The sequence below is a fragment of the Rhinoderma darwinii genome (assembly GCF_050947455.1).
Source record: "Rhinoderma darwinii isolate aRhiDar2 chromosome 2 unlocalized genomic scaffold, aRhiDar2.hap1 SUPER_2_unloc_14, whole genome shotgun sequence".
Lineage (NCBI taxonomy): Eukaryota > Metazoa > Chordata > Amphibia > Anura > Rhinodermatidae > Rhinoderma > Rhinoderma darwinii.
In genome coordinates this window covers 234,239-252,572 of record NW_027461679.1, presented here as the reverse complement: position 1 = coordinate 252,572, position 18,334 = coordinate 234,239, and positions in this window count along the sequence as shown.

Genomic DNA, 18,334 nt, shown 5'->3' with positions numbered 1-18,334 from the left:
GCAGCATGCCAGGTTTGAAGAGGCGTTGAGGTATCAAAACAATGGAAACCCACCAGAAGTGACCCCATTTTGGAAATTACACCCCTCAAGGAATTCATTTATGGTTTTTGTTATCATTTTGACCGCACAGTTTTTTCACAGCACCTATTTGAATTGGGCTGTGAAATGAAAAAAATGATATTTTTTCCAATAAAATGTAATTTTTGATCAAATTTTCTTATTTTCACAGGGAACAACATACCCCATTTTGTTGCCCAATTTGTCCTTAGTGCGGCAATACCCCATTTGTGGTGATAAACTGCCGTTTGGGCCCATGGGAGGGCTCAGAAGGAAAGGAGCGCTATGTGTTTGTTGGAGTCCAGATTTTGCTGGATTGGTTTTCGGGTGCCATGTCGCATTTGCAGAGCCCCAGAGGTATCAAAGCAATGGAAACCCACCAGAAGTGACCCCATTTTGGAAACTGCACCCCTCAAGGAATTCATTTATGGTTTTTGTTATCATTTTGACCGCACAGGTTTTTCACAGCACCTATTTGAATTGGGCTGTGAAATGAAAAAAATTATATTTTTTCCAATAAGATGTCATTTTTGATCAAAATTTCTTATTTTCACAGGGAACAACATACCCCATTTTGTTGCCCAATTTGTCCTTAGTGCGGCAATACCCCATTTGTGGTGATAAACTGCCGTTTGGGCCCATGGGAGGGCTCAGACGGAAAGGAGCGCTATGTGTTTGTTGGAGTCCAGATTTTGCTGGATTGGTTTTCGGGTGCCATGTTGCATTTGCAGAGCCCCAGAGGTATCAAAGCAATGGAAACCCACCAGAAGTGACCCCATTTTGGAAACTACACCCCTCAAGGAATTCATTTATGGTTTTTGTTATCATTTTGACCGCACAGTTTTTTCACAGCACCTATTTGAATTGGGCTGTGAAATGAAAAAAATGATATTTTTTCCAATAAGATGTCATTTTTGATCAAAATTTCTTATTTTCACAAGGAACAACATACCCCATTTTGTTGCCCAATTTGTCCTTAGTGCGGCAATACCCCATTTGTGGTGATAAACTGCCCTTTGGGCCCATGGGAGGGCTCAGAAGGAAAGGACCACCATTTGGCCTACTGGAGCTTTTCTGGTGCTAAGTCATGTGTGCAGAAGCCCCTGAGGTACCAGTACAGTTGAAACCCCCGAGAAGTGACCCCATTTTAAAAACTACACCCCTTAAGACATTCATCTAGAGGTGTAGTGAGCATTTTGACCCCACAGGTACTGTGTAAAAGATAATGCGCAGCAGATGGTGCAGTGTGAGATTTGCAATTTTATATATGTATATGCCATTTCAGTGTCCAATATAGTGTGCCCAGCATGCGCCACCGGAGATATACACCCCTTAAATTGTAATGTGGGTTCTCCTGGGTACGACAATACCCTACATGTGGCTGTTATCAGCTGCCTGGGCATACGGCAGGGCTCAGAAGGGAAAGATGAGGGGGGTAAGCTGTGCGGAGTGCATCAGGGTAAATTGAAAATCAAGGGATGTATGATACATTTTAAAACAATCTTTTATACAGAGCCCTGGTTTTTCGGGACACGTGTCACATTGGTATATTGTGTTCTTCCTTATCCCCCTCTTATAGCAGACTCTGCACCTCTTTTGACTCTTTCCCTTTCCACCGGTTTGGGGACCTTCTCCTGGAAAGTGTTGCCCTGGTACGATGCGCCCCCCCTTCCTGGTCCCTAAAGATTAGATCTTGAAATTCCAGGAAAGTTCCCCTCTGGCCTGCACATCGACGTAGCACATACGCATTGTACAAAGCCATCTGTATGATGTGCCCGGCCAGCTTCTTATACCTCACCGCATGGCGCTGTAGGGCTTCAGGACTTGATTTGACAAGTCCATCCCTCCCATGTACCTATTGTAGTCCAGGATGCAGTCTGGTTTGGGGGTGGCCTTTCCTTCATATATCCTAAACCTGTAGGTATACCCTGATGCACTCTCACACAGCTTATACATCTTCACGCCATACCTTGCCCTCTTACCTGGCAGGTACTGGCGGAATTGAACCCTCCCTTTAAAATGTACCAGGGACTCATCAATAGAAAAACACTTCTCGGGGGTGTATGCTTGGGAAAACCGGGCACTGGAACGGTCTAATAGGGGTCTCCGTTTATACAAACGGTCAAAACTGGGGTCATCTCGGAGTGGGCACGGCTCATTATCAGTATAATGTAAGAAGCGAAGTATTGCCTCATTTATTTATTTTTTTAGGTTCCAGTTCATTTCTGAAGTTGCTTTGAGGGGACTATATATTAGAAACCCCTATTAAACACCCCATTTTAGAAACTAGACCCCTCAAAGTATTCACAACAGCATTTAGAAAGTTTATGAACCCTTTAGGTGTTTCACAGAAATTTAGAGCAAAGTAGAGGTGACATTTACTCTTTTTATACCATTTTTTTTATAACACAAAAGGATTTATCAGAGAAACGCAACTCAATATTTATTACCCAGATTCTGCAGTTTTGAGAAATATCCCACATGTGGCCCTAGTGCGGTAATGGACTGAAGCACCGGCCTCCGAAGCAAAGGAGCACCTAGCGGATTTTGAGCCCTCTTTTTTATTAGGCACCATGTCCGGTTTGAAGAGGTCTTGTGGTGCCAAAACATTGGAAACCCCCCAAAAGTGACCCCAATTTGGAAACTAGACCCCTTGAGGAATCCATTGTAGTTTTCATGGGGTGCATGCGGCTTTTTGATCAGTTTTTATTCCATTTTTAGGTGGCGTGGTGACTAATAAACAGCAATTGTACTATTGTTTTTGTATACTTTTTTTTTTACAGCGTTCACCGTGCGCTATAAATGATATATTAACTTTATTCTGCGGGGCGATACGATCACGGCGATACCAGATGTTTATAGTTTTTTTTTATGTCTTATGGCGTTTGCACAATAAAGTACGTTTTGTAAACAATCATTCACTTTTTGTGTTACCTTATTCTAAGAGCCATAACGTTTTTATTTTTCAATCAATAAAGCCGTGCGAGGACTTATTTTTTGCGTAACGAACTGTATTTTCCATCAGTACCATTTTTAGGTACATGCGACTTTTTGATCTCTTTTTATTCCATTTTTTGGGAGGTGAAGTGACCAAACAATTGTGATTGTGGTACGGTTTATTAATATTTTTTTTTACGGCGTTCACCGTGCGGGATAAATAACAAAATAATTTTGTAGTTCAGGCCGTTACGGACGCGGCGATACCAATTATGTATAGTTTATTTGTTTGTTTATATATTTTTATTAATAATAAAGGACTGATAAGGGAAAAAGTGGGACTTTTACTTTTATTACTTTTAAAACTTTTATTTTCTTATTTTTACACATCTTTTTTTAACTTTTTTTTTACTTTATTACTTTGTCCCACTAGGGGACATGAGGGCAGGAGGCCCTGATCGCTATTCTAATACACTGCACTACATGCGTAGTGCAGTGTATTAGAACTGTCAGCTACTCACTGACAGCAAGCATAGTGGGTCCTGACGTTGTCAGGACCCACTAGGCTTCCGTCTATGGCATAGCCGGACGCCATTGTTTGGTGTCCGGTTGCCATAGTCACCATCGCCGGCCGCTATCGCGTAGCAGGCCGGCGATGGCAGCTTAACCCCTAAAAAGCCGCGATCTCTATAGAACGCGGCTTTTAAGGGGTTAATCAGCGGGGACACAGCGATCGGTCCCCGCTGTAGGAGCTGTGACAGCTGCTGAACAAGACAGCAGCGTCACAGCTCCTGTATGTGTCGGGAGGACGGCCGAAACGGCCGTTACTCCCGAGACGTACTATTACGGCATGGAGCGCGAACGATACAGCTGCCATGACGTAATAGTACGTCAAGGAGCGGGAAGGGGTTAATATTTTTTTTTACGGCGTTCACCGTGCGGGATAAATAACAAAATAATTTTGTAGTTCAGGCCGTTACGGACGCGGCGATACCAATTATGTATAGTTTATTTGTTTGTTTATATATTTTTATTAATAATAAAGGACTGATAAGGGAAAAAGTGGGACTTTTACTTTTATTACTTTTAAAACTTTTATTTTCTTATTTTTACACATCTTTTTTTAACTTTTTTTTTACTTTATTACTTTGTCCCACTAGGGGACTTGAGGGCAGGAGGCCCTGATCGCTATTCTAATACACTGCACTACATGCGTAGTGCAGTGTATTAGAACTGTCAGCTACTCACTGACAGCAAGCATAGTGGGTCCTGACGTTGTCAGGACCCACTAGGCTTCCGTCTATGGCATAGCCGGACGCCATTGTTTGGAGTCCGGTTGCCATAGTCACCATCGCCGGCCGCTATCGCGTAGCAGGCCGGCGATGGCAGCTTAACCCCTAAAAAGCCGCGATCTCTATAGAACGCGGCTTTTAAGGGGTTAATCAGCGGGGACACAGCGATCGGTCCCCGCTGTAGGAGCTGTGACAGCTGCTGAACAAGACAGCAGCGTCACAGCTCCTGTATGTGTCGGGAGGACGGCCGAAACGGCCGTTACTCCCGAGACGTACTATTACGGCATGGAGCGCGAACGATACAGCTGCCATGACGTAATAGTACGTCAAGGAGCGGGAAGGGGTTAAATCTCCATGATTATACACAGCCAATCAAAATCAAATGAGAGTACAACATTAACATGAAATGTGTGCAAGTATATAACAAAATTGAAAACTATACCAAAAAATCCCAACTTTTTTACAATAAACAGGAAAACACAGAATTAATTCACCCAGAAGTGTATACCCATTTACAAGCACTTTTTTTTTTACAAAATGTATTGATTCTATAGTACAACACATGATAGCTACGCATTGGAAAACGTACAAGGTCTGGATATCCTAAGTCTACACAATTTATCATCACACAAAAGCTCTCAAAATCTGCTTCAGTCATGGTTCTTTATCTAAACCTATGGCACCACTACAGGCATTGGCTATAAGCCCAATATACATATGAGTCTCCAACCATTTGTAAAACAGCTCTTGGAATATTAGGTGAGTAAATAATGCTACTTCTATTATATTTGTCAGATAGTGGGTACATGAAGAATTTGGAAAAAAAGATAGCGAGCTATGGGAAACTTACTAGATAAGACTTTTGAACATAACAACACAAGAATTGTTATCTTCAAATAAAGGCCTCCTCCTCCCCATCAGCCTTTCCTCTCCATCTCCAAAATTGGTGTCTTTACCAATTCTTTGCGTTACTTATTATAAAAATCAGCAGACAGTAAAGTTCCCATAGCCTAAGACCTCATCATCCAGGAAACCAGTCAGTCCAGAATTCTTAAAAAAATAGTTTCAAATCCCTGCCTATGAGATATCACATACTACTCTGGGACAAATAAGTAGAGACTGGTGGCAAATTTAATCAAAAAACAAGTCCCTATGGAGTCACTGGCTTCAAAGACTAAAATAACATAATGAACACAATCATGTAAAATAAACTTATATGACTTCCTAACAAGCAAATGGTGCCATACCATGACACCTACATGGAATTTTGAAAAAAAAAAGATGTCTCCATTCCCAATACCTTCCTATGGGAAACTTACTAGATAAGACTTTTGAACATAACAACACAAGAATTGTTATGTTCAAATAAAGGCCTCCTCCTCCCCTTCAGCCTTTCCTCTCCATCTCCAAAATTGGTGTCTTTACCAATCTTTTGTGTCACTTATTGTAAATAGCAGCAAATACTAAAGTTCCTATAGCCTAGGACCTCATAATCCGGAAATCCAGTCAGTACAGAATTCTTAAAAAAAATAGTTTCAAACCCCTGGCTATCAGATATCACATACTACTCTGGTACACAGAAGTAGAGACTGGTGACAAATTTACCAAAACCAAGTCCCTGTGGAGTCACTGGTTTCAAAGACTAAAAAAACACAGTGAACACCATCACTAAAATCAAATCAGGTGACTTCCTAACCAGCAAATGGCGCCATACTATGACACCTACACAGAATTTTGAAAAAAGCAGACCTCTTTATTCCCAATACCTTTAAGGTTATTGGTCTGTGGTATTTCTACAAAACAAACCTGATACCATCTCAGACCACACAATTTTACCTTGAGAGAGAGGAGCAATAACATAAGCATTACATCTCTCTTTATTGCCCTGATCAAATCCAGCTAAAGGGACCTACCCTAAGTTATTCCACTTCACATGAAGCACCAATATCCAAGGAGGGCCCAGCAACTGAACCAAACAAACCACTTCTGACCAGACATCTGCATTGGAAATTAGATGAACATAATGGAAATGACACAGTGATATGATAGCAATCTCACCATATTACCAATGTAACTATAATGATTTGAGGTACATCTAACTTCAATGTAACAGAATAACATATAAAATATAGTAAAAGAATCTAGATAAAATCTCCATGATTATACACAGCCAATCAAAATCAAATGAGAGTACAACATTATCATGAAATGTGTGCAAGTATAAAACAGAATTGAAAACGATACCAAAAAATCCCAACTTTTTTACAGTAAACAGGAAAACACAGAATTAATTCACCCAGAAGTGTATACCCCTTTACAAGCACTTTTTTTTTTACAAAATGTATTGATTCTATAGTACAACACATGATAGCTACGCATTGGAAAACGTACAAGGTCTGGATATCCTAAGTCTACACAATTTATCATCACACAAAAGCTCTCAAAATCTGCTTCAGTCCTGGTTCTTTATCTAAACCTATGGCACCACTACAGGCATTGGCTTTAAGCCCAATATACATATGAGTCTCCAACCATTTGTAAAACAGCTCTTGGTATATTAGGTGAGTAAATAATGCTACTTCTATTATATTTGTCAGATAGTGGGTACATGAAGAATTTGGAAAAAAAGATAGCGAGCTATGGGAAACTTACTAGATAAGACTTTTGAACATAACAACACAAGAATTGTTATCTTCAAATAAAGGCCTCCTCCTCCCCTTCAGCCTTTCCTCTCCATCTCCAAAATTGGTGTCTTTACCAATTCTTTGCGTTACTTATTATAAAAATCAGCAGACAGTAAAGTTCCCATAGCCTAAGACCTCATCATCCAGGAAACCAGTCAGTCCAGAATTCTTAAAAAAATAGTTTCAAATCCCTGCCTATGAGATATCACATACTACTCTGGGAAAAATAAGTAGAGACTGGTGGCAAATTTAATCAAAAAACAAGTCCCTATGGAGTCACTGGCTTCAAAGACTAAAATAACATAATGAACACAATCATGTAAAATAAACTCATATGACTTCCTAACAAGCAAATGGTGCCATACCATGACACCTACATGGAATTTTGAAAAAAAAGTATGTCTCCATTCCCAATACCTTCCTATGGGAAACTTACTAGATAAGACTTTTGAACATAACAACACAAGAATTGTTATGTTCAAATAAAGGCCTCCTCCTCCCCTTCAGCCTTTCCTCTCCATCTCCAAAATTGGTGTCTTTACCAATCTTTTGCGTCACTTATTGTAAATAGCAGCAAATACTAAAGTTCCTATAGCCTAGGACCTCATAATGCGGAAATCCAGTCAGTACAGAATTCTTAAAAAAATAGTTTCAAACCCCTGGCTATCAGATATCACATACTACTCTGGTACACAGAAGTAGAGACTGGTGACAAATTTACCAAAACCAAGTCCCTGTGGAGTCACTGGTTTCAAAGACTAAAAAAACACAGTGAACACCATCACTAAAATCAAATCAGGTGACTTCCTAACCAGCAAATGGCGCCATACTATGACACCTACACAGAATTTTGAAAAAAGCAGACCTCTTTATTCCCAATACCTTTAAGGTTATTGGTCTGTGGTATTTCTACAAAACAAACCTGATACCATCTCAGACCACACAATTTTACCTTGAGAGAGAGGAGCAATAACATAAGCATTACATCTCTCTTTATTGCCCTCACCAAATCCAGCTAAAGGGACCTACCCTAAGTTATTCCACTTCACATGAAGCACCAATATCCAAGGAGGGCCCAGCAACTGAACCAAACAAACCACTTCTGACCAGACATCTCCATTGGAAATTAGATGAATATAATGGAAATGACACAGTGATATGATAGCAATCTCACCATATTACCAATGTAACTATAATGATTTGAGGTACATCTAACTTCAATGTAACAGAATAACATATAAAATATAGTAAAATAATCTAGATAAAATCTCCATGATTATACACAGCCAATCAAAATCAAATGAGAGTACAACATTAACATGAAATGTGTGCAAGTATATAACAAAATTGAAAACTATACCAAAAAATCCCAACTTTTTTACAATAAACAGGAAAACACAGAATTAATTCACCCAGAAGTGTATACCCCTTTACAAGCACTTTTTTTTTCCAAAATGTATTGATTCTATAGTACAACACATGATAGCTACGCATTGAAAAACGTACAAGGTCTGGATATCGTAAGTCTACACAATTTATCATCACACAAAAGCTCTCAAAATCTGCTTCAGTCCTGGTTCTTTATCTAAACCTATGGCACCACTACAGGCATTGGCTTTAAGCCCAATATACATATGAGTCTCCCACCATTTGTAAAACAGCTCTTGGAATATTAGGTGAGTAAATAATGCTACTTCTATTATATTTGTCAGATAGTGGGTACATGAAGAATTTGGAAAAAAAGATAGCGAGCTATGGGAAACTTACTAGATAAGACTTTTGAACATAACAACACAAGAATTGTTATCTTCAAATAAAGGCCTCCTCCTCCCCTTCAGCCTTTCCTCGCCATCTCCAAAATTGGTGTCTTTACCAATTCTTTGCGTTACTTATTATAAAAATCAGCAGACAGTAAAGTTCCCATAGCCTAAGACCTCATCATCCAGGAAACCAGTCAGTCCAGAATTCTTAAAAAAATAGTTTCAAATCCCTGCCTTTGAGATATCACATACTACTCTGGGACAAATAAGTAGAGACTGGTGGCAAATTTAATCAAAAAACAAGTCCCTATGGAGTCACTGGCTTCAAAGACTAAAATAACATAATGAACACAATCATGTAAAATAAACTCATATGACTTCCTAACAAGCAAATGGTGCCATACCATGACACCTATATGGAATTTTGAAAAAAAAAATATGTCTCCATTCCCAATACCTTCCTATGGGAAACTTACTAGATAAGACTTTTGAACATAACAACACAAGAATTGTTATGTTCAAATAAAGGCCTCCTCCTACCCTTCAGCCTTTCCTCTCCATCTCCAAAATTGGTGTCTTTACCAATCTTTTGTGTCACTTATTGTAAATAGCAGCAAATACTAAAGTTCCTATAGCCTAGGACCTCATAATCCGGAAATCCAGTCAGTACAGAATTCTTAAAAAAATAGTTTCAAACCCCTGGCTATCAGATATCACATACTACTCTGGTACACAGAAGTAGAGACTGGTGACAAATTTACCAAAACCAAGTCCCTGTGGAGTCACTGGTTTCAAAGACTAAAAAAACACAGTGAACACCATCACTAAAATCAAATCAGGTGACTTCCTAACCAGCAAATGGCGCCATACTATGACACCTACACAGAATTTTGAAAAAAGCAGACCTCTTTATTCCCAATACCTTTAAGGTTATTGGTCTGTGGTATTTCTACAAAACAAACCTGATACCATCTCAGACCACACAATTTTACCTTGAGAGAGAGGAGCAATAACATAAGCATTACATCTCTCTTTATTGCCCTGATCAAATCCAGCTAAAGGGACCTACCCTAAGTTATTCCACTTCACATGAAGCACCAATATCCAAGGAGGGCCCAGCAACTGAACCAAACAAACCACTTCTGACCAGACATCTGCATTGGAAATTAGATGAACATAATGGAAATGACACAGTGATATGATAGCAATCTCACCATATTACCAATGTAACTATAATGATTTGAGGTACATCTAACTTCAATGTAACAGAATAACATATAAAATATAGTAAAAGAATCTAGATAAAATCTCCATGATTATACACAGCCAATCAAAATCAAATGAGAGTACAACATTATCATGAAATGTGTGCAAGTATAAAACAGAATTGAAAACGATACCAAAAAATCCCAACTTTTTTACAGTAAACAGGAAAACACAGAATTAATTCACCCAGAAGTGTATACCCCTTTACAAGCACTTTTTTTTTTACAAAATGTATTGATTCTATAGTACAACACATGATAGCTACGCATTGGAAAACGTACAAGGTCTGGATATCCTAAGTCTACACAATTTATCATCACACAAAAGCTCTCAAAATCTGCTTCAGTCCTGGTTCTTTATCTAAACCTATGGCACCACTACAGGCATTGGCTTTAAGCCCAATATACATATGAGTCTCCAACCATTTGTAAAACAGCTCTTGGTATATTAGGTGAGTAAATAATGCTACTTCTATTATATTTGTCAGATAGTGGGTACATGAAGAATTTGGAAAAAAAGATAGCGAGCTATGGGAAACTTACTAGATAAGACTTTTGAACATAACAACACAAGAATTGTTATCTTCAAATAAAGGCCTCCTCCTCCCCTTCAGCCTTTCCTCTCAATCTCCAAAATTGGTGTCTTTACCAATTCTTTGCGTTAGTTATTATAAAAATCAGCAGACAGTAAAGTTCCCATAGCCTAAGACCTCATCATCCAGGAAACCAGTCAGTCCAGAATTCTTAAAAAAATTGTTTCAAATCCCTGCCTATGAGATATCACATACTACTCTGGGACAAATTAGTAGAGACTGGTGGCAAATTGAATCAAAAATCAAGTCCCTATGGAGTCACTGGCTTCAAAAACTAAAATAACATAATGAACACCATCATGTAAAATAAACTCATATGACTTCCTAACAAGCAAATGGTGCCATACCATGACACCTACATGGAATTTTGAAAAAAAAATATGTCTCCATTCCCAATACCTTCCTATGGGAAACTTACTAGATAAGACTTTTGAACATAACAACACAAGAATTGTTGTGTTCAAATAAAGGCCTCCTCCTCCCCTTCAGCCTTTCCTCTCCATCTCCAAAATTGGTGTCTTTACCAATCTTTTGTGTCACTTATTGTAAATAGCAGCAAATACTAAAGTTCCTATAGCCTAGGACCTCCTAATCCGGAAATCCAGTCAGTACAGAATTCTTAAAAAAATAGTTTCAAACACCTGGCTATCAGAAATCACATACTACTCTGGTACACAGAAGTAGAGACTGGCGACAAATTTACCAAAACCAAGTCCCTGTGGAGTCACTGGTTTCAAAGACTAAAAAAACACAGTGAACACCATCACTAAAATCAAATCAGATGACTTCCTAACCAGCAAATGGCGCCATACTATGACACCTACACAGAATTTTGAAAAAAGCAGACCTCTTTATTCCCAATACCTTTCAAGGTTATTGGTCTGTGGTATTTCTCCAAAACAAACCTGATACCATCTCAGACCACACAATTTTACCTTGAGAGAGAGGAACAATAACATAAGCATTACATCTCCTCTTTACTGCCCTGACCAAATCCAGCTAAAGGGACCTACCCTAAGTTATTCCACTTCACATGAAGCACCAATATCCAAGGAGGGCCCAGCAACTGAACCAAACAAACCACTTCTGACCAGACATCTCCATTGGAAATTAGATGAACATAATGGAAATGACACAGTGATATGATAGCAATCTCACCATATTACCAATGTAACTATAATGATTTGAGGTACATCTAACTTCAATGTAACAGAATAACATATAAAATATAGTAAAATAATCTAGATAAAATCTCCATGATTATACACAGCCGATCAAAATCAAATGAGAGTACAACATTAACATGAAATGTGTGCAAGTATAAAACAAAATTGAAAACTATACCAAAAAATCCCAACTTTTTTACAGTAAACAGGAAAACACAGAATTAATTCACCCAGAAGTGTATACCCCTTTACAAGCACTTTTTTTTACAAAATGTATTGATTCTATAGTACAACACATGATAGCTACGCATTGGAAAACGTACAAGGTCTGGATATCCTAAGTCTACACAATTTATCATCACACAAAAGCTCTCAAAATCTGCTTCAGTCCTGGTTCTTTATCTAAACCTATGGCACCACTACAGGCATTGGCTTTAAGCCCAATATACATATGAGTCTCCAACCATTTGTAAAACAGCTCTTGGAATATTAGGTGAGTAAATAATGCTACTTCTATTATATTTGTCAGATAGTGGGTACATGAAGAATTTGGAAAAAAAGATAGCGAGCTATGGGAAACTTACTAGATAAGACTTTTGAACATAACAACACAAGAATTGTTATCTTGAAATAAAGGCCTCCTCCTCCCCTTCAGCCTTTCCTCTCCATCTCCAAAATTGGTGTCTTTAACAATTCTTTGCCTTACTTATTATAAAAATCAGCAGACAGTAAAGTTCCCATAGCCTAAGACCTCATTATCCAGGAAACCAGTCAGTCCAGAATTCTTAAAAAAATAGTTTCAAATCCCTGCCTATGAGATATCACATACTACTCTGGGACAAATTAGTAGAGACTGGTGGTAAATTTAATCAAAAATCAAGTCCCTATGGAGTCACTGGCTTCAAAAACTAAAATAACATAATGAACACCATCATGTAAAATAAACTCATATGACTTCCTAACAAGCAAATGGTGCCATACCATGACACCTACATGGAATTTTGAAAAATAAATATGTCTCCATTCCCAATACCTTCCTATGGGAAACTTACTAGATAAGACTTTTGAACATAACAACAAAAGAATTGTTGTGTTCAAATAAAGGCCTCCTCCTCCCCTTCAGCCTTTCCTCTCCATCTCCAAAATTGGTGTCTTTACCAATCTTTTGTGTCACTTATTGTAAATAGCAGCAAATACTAAAGTTCCTATAGCCTAGGACCTCATAATCCGGAAATCCAGTCAGTACAGAATTCTTAAAAAAATAGTTTTAAACCCCTGGCTATCAGAAATCACATACTACTCTGGTACACAGAAGTAGAGACTGGCGACAAATTTACCAAAACCAAGTCCCTGTGGAGTCACTGGTTTCAAAGACTAAAAAAACACAGTGAACACCATCACTAAAATCAAATCAGATGACTTCCTAACCAGCAAATGGCGCCATACTATGACACCTACACAGAATTTTGAAAAAAGCAGACCTCTTTATTTCCAATACCTTTCAAGGTTATTGGTCTGTGGTATTTCTCCAAAACAAACATGATACCATCTCAGACCACACAATTTTACCTTGAGAGAGAGGAGCAATAACATAAGCATTACATCTCTCTTTATTGCACTGACCAAATCCAGCTAAAGGGACCTACCCTAAGTTATTCCACTTCACATGAAGCACCAATATCCAAGGAGGGCCCAGCAACTGAACCAAACAAACCACTTCTGACCAGACATCTCCATTGGAAATTAGATAAACATAATGGAAATGACACAGTGATATGATAGCAATCTCACCATATTAGCAATGTAACTATAATGATTTGAGGTACATCTAACTTCAATGTAACAGAATAACATATAAAATATAGTAAAAGAATCTAGATAAAATCTCCATGATTATACACAGCCAATCAAAATCAAATGAGAGTACAACATTAACATGAAATGTGTGTAAGTATAAAACAAAATTTAAAACTATACCAAAAAATCCCAACTTTTTTACATTAAACTGGAAAACACAGAATTAATTCACCCAGAAGTGTATACCCCTTTACAAGCACTTTTTTTTACAAAATGTATTGATTCTATAGTACAACACATGATAGCTAGGCATTGGAAAACGTACAAGGTCTGGATATCCTAAGTCTACACAATTTATCATCACACAAAAGCTCTCAAAATCTGCTTCAGTCCTGGTTCTTTATCTAAACCTATGGCACCACTACAGGCATTGGCTTTAAGCCCAATATACATATGAGTATCCAACCATTTGTAAAACAGCTCTTGGTATATTAGGTGAGTAAATAATGCTACTTCAATTATATTTGTCAGATAGTGGGTACATGAAGAATTTGGAAAAAAAGATAGCGAGCTATGGGAAACTTACTACATAAGACTTTTGAACATAACAACACAAGAATTGTTATCTTCAAATAAAGGCCTCCTCCTCCCCTTCAGCCTTTCCTCTCCATCTCCAAAATTGGTGTCTTTACCAATTCTTTGCGTTACTTATTATAAAAATCAGCAGACAGTAAAGTTCCCATAGCCTAAGACCTCATCATCCAGGAAACCAGTCAGTCCAGAATTCTTAAAAAAATAGTTTCAAATCCCTGCCTATGAGATATCACATACTACTCTGGGACAAATAAGTAGAGACTGGTGGCAAATTTAATCAAAACACAAGTCCCTATGGAGTCACTGGCTTCAAAGACTAAAATAACATAATGAACACAATCATGTAAAATAAACTCATATGACTTCCTAACAAGCAAATGGTGCCATACCACGACACCTACATGGAATTTTGAAAAAAAAAAATGTCTCTATTCCCAATACCTTCCTATGGGAAACTTACTAGATAAGACTTTTGAACATAACAACACAAGAATTGTTATCTTCAAATAAAGGCCTCCTCCTCCCCTTCAGCCTTGCCTCTCCATCTCCAAAATTGGTGTCTTTAACAATCTTATGTGTCACTTATTGTAAATAGCAGCAAATACTAAAGTTCCTATAGCCTAGGACCTCATAATCCGGAAATCCAGTCAGTACAGAATTCTTAAAAAAATAGTTTCAAACCCCTGGCTATCAGATATCACATACTACTCTGGTACACAGAAGTAGAGACTGGTGACAAATTTACCAAAACCAAGTCCCTGTGGAGTCACTGGTTTCAAAGACTAAAAAAACACAGTGAACACCATCACTAAAATCAAATCAGGTGACTTCCTAACCAGTAAATGGCGCCATACTATGACACCTACACAGAATTTTGAAAAAAGCAGACCTCTTTATTCCCAATACCTTTCAAGGTTATTGGTCTGTGGTATTTCTCCAAAACAAACCTGATACCATCTCAGACCACACAATTTTACCTTGAGAGAGAGGAGCAATAACATAAGCATTACATCTCTCTTTATTGCCCTGACCAAATCCAGCTAAAGGGACCTACCCTAAGTTATTCCACTTCACATGAAGCACCAATATCCAAGGAGGGCCCAGCAACTGAACCAAACAAACCACTTCTGACCAGACATCTCCATTGGAAATTAGATGAACATAATGGAAATGACACAGTGATATGATAGCAATCTCACCATATTACCAATGTAACTATAATGATTTGAGGTACATCTAACTTCAATGTAACAGAATAACATATAAAATATAGTAAAAGAATCTAGATAAAATATCCATGATTATACACAGCCAATCAAAATCAAATGAGAGTACAACATTAACATGAAATGTGTGCAAGTATAAAACAAAATTGAAAACTATACCAAAAAATTTCCAACTTTTTTACAATAAACAGGAAAACACAGAATTAATTCACCCAGAAGTGTATACCCCTTTACAAGCACTTTTTTTTACAAAATGTATTGATTCTATAGTACAACACATGATAGCTACGCATTGGAAAACGTACAAGGTCTGGATATCCTAAGTCTACACAATTTATCATCACACAAAAGCTCTCAAAATCTGCTTCAGTCCTGGTTCTTTATCTAAACCTATGGCACCACTACAGGCATTGGCTTTAAGCCCAATATACATATGAGTCTCCAACCATTTGTAAAACAGCTCTTGGTATATTAGGTGAGTAAATAATGCTACTTCAATTATATTTGTCAGATAGTGGGTACATGAAGAATTTGGAAAAAAAGATAGCGAGCTATGGGAAACTTACTAGATAAGACTTTTGAACATAACAACACAAGAATTGTTATCTTCAAATAAAGGCCTCCTCCTCCCCTTCAGCCTTCCCTCTCCATCTCCAAAATTGGTGTCTTTACCAATTCTTTACGTTACTTATTATAAAAATCAGCAGACAGTAAAGTTCCCATAGCCTAAGACCTCATCATCCAGGAAACCAGTCAGTCCAGAATTCTTAAAAAAATAGTTTCAAATCCCTGCCTATGAGATATCACATACTACTCTGGGACAAATAAGTAGAGACTGGTGGCAAATTTAATCAAAAAACAAGTCCCTATGGAGTCACTGGCTTCAAAGACTAAAATAACATAATGAACACCATCATGTAAAATAAACTCATATGACTTCCTAACAAGCAAATGGTGCCATACCACGACACCTACATGGAATTTTGAAAAAAAAATATGTCTCTATTCCCAATACCTTCCTATGGGAAACTTACTAGATAAGACTTTTGAACATAACAACACAAGAATTGTTATCTTCAAATAAAGGCCTCCTCCTCCCCTTCAGCCTTGCCTCTCCATCTCCAAAATTGGTGTCTTTACCAATCTTATGTGTCACTTATTGTAAATAGCAGCAAATACTAAATTTCCTATAGCCTAGGATCTCATAATCCGGAAATCCAGTCAGTACAGAATTCTTAAAAAAATAGTTTCAAACCCCTGGCTATCAGTTATCACATACTACTCTGGTACACAGAAGTAGAGACTGGTGACAAATTTACCAAAACCAAGTCCCTGTGGAGTCACTGGTTTCAAAGACTAAAAAAACACAGTGAACATCATCACTAAAATCAAATCAGATGACTTCCTAACCAGCAAATGGCGCCATACTATGACACCTACACAGAATTTTGAAAAAAGCAGACCTCTTTATTCCCAATACCTTTCAAGGTTATTGGTCTGTGGTATTTCTCCAAAACAAACATGATACCATCTCAGACCACACAATTTTACATTGAGAGAGAGGAGCAATAACATAAGCATTACATCTCTCTTTATTGCCCTGACCAAATCCAGCTAAAGGGACCTACCCTAAGTTATTCCACTTCACATGAAGCACCAATATCCAAGGAGGGCCCAGCAACTGAACCAAACAAACCACTTCTGACCAGACATCTCCATTGGAAATTAGATGAACATAATGGAAATGACACAGTGATATGATAGCAATCTCACCATATTACCAATGTAACTACAATGATTTGAGGTACATCTAACTTCAATGTAACAGAATAACATATAAAATATAGTAAAAGAATCTAGATAAAATCTCCATGATTATACACAGCCAATCAAAATCAAATGAGAGTACAACATTAACATGAAATGTGTGCAAGTATAAAACAAAATTGGAAACGATACCAAAAAATTTCCAACTTTTTTACAATAAACAGGAAAACACAGAATTAATTCACCCAGAAGTGTATACCCCTTTACAAGCACTTTTTTTTACAAAATGTATTGATTCTATAGTACAACACATGATAGCTACGCATTGGAAAACGTACAAGGTCTGGATATCCTAAGTCTACACAATTTATCATCACACAAAAGCTCTCAAAATCTGCTTCAGTCCTGGTTCTTTATCTAAACCTATGGCACCACTACAGGCATTGGCTTTAAGCCCAATATACATATGAGTCTCCAACCATTCGTAAAACAGCTCTTGGAATATTAGGTGAGTAAATAATGCTACTTCTATTATATTTGTCAGATAGTGGGTACATGAAGAATTTGGAAAAAAAGATAGCGAGCTATGGGAAACTTACTAGATAAGACTTTTGAACATAACAACACAAGAATTGTTATCTTCAAATAAAGGCCTCCTCCTCCCCTTCAGCCTTTCCTCTCCATCTCCAAAATTGGTGTCTTTACCAATTCTTTGCGTTACTTATTATAAAAATCAGCAGACAGTAAAGTTCCCATAGCCTAAGACCTCATCATCCAGGAAACCAGTCAGTCCAGAATTCTTAAAAAAATAGTTTCAAATCCCTGCCTATGAGATATCACATACTACTCTGGGACAAATAAGTAGAGACTGGTGGCAAATTTAATCAAAAAACAAGTCCCTATGGAGTCACTGGCTTCAAAGACTAAAATAACATAATGAACACCATCATGTAAAATAAACTCATATGACTTCCTAACAAGCAAATGGTGCCATACCACGACACCTACATGGAATTTTGAAAAAAAAATATGTCTCTATTCCCAATACCTTCCTATGGGAAACTTACTAGATAAGACTTTTGAACATAACAACACAAGAATTGTTATCTTCAAATAAAGGCCTCCTCCTCCCCTTCAGCCTTGCCTCTCCATCTCCAAAATTGGTGTCTTTACCAATCTTATGTGTCACTTATTGT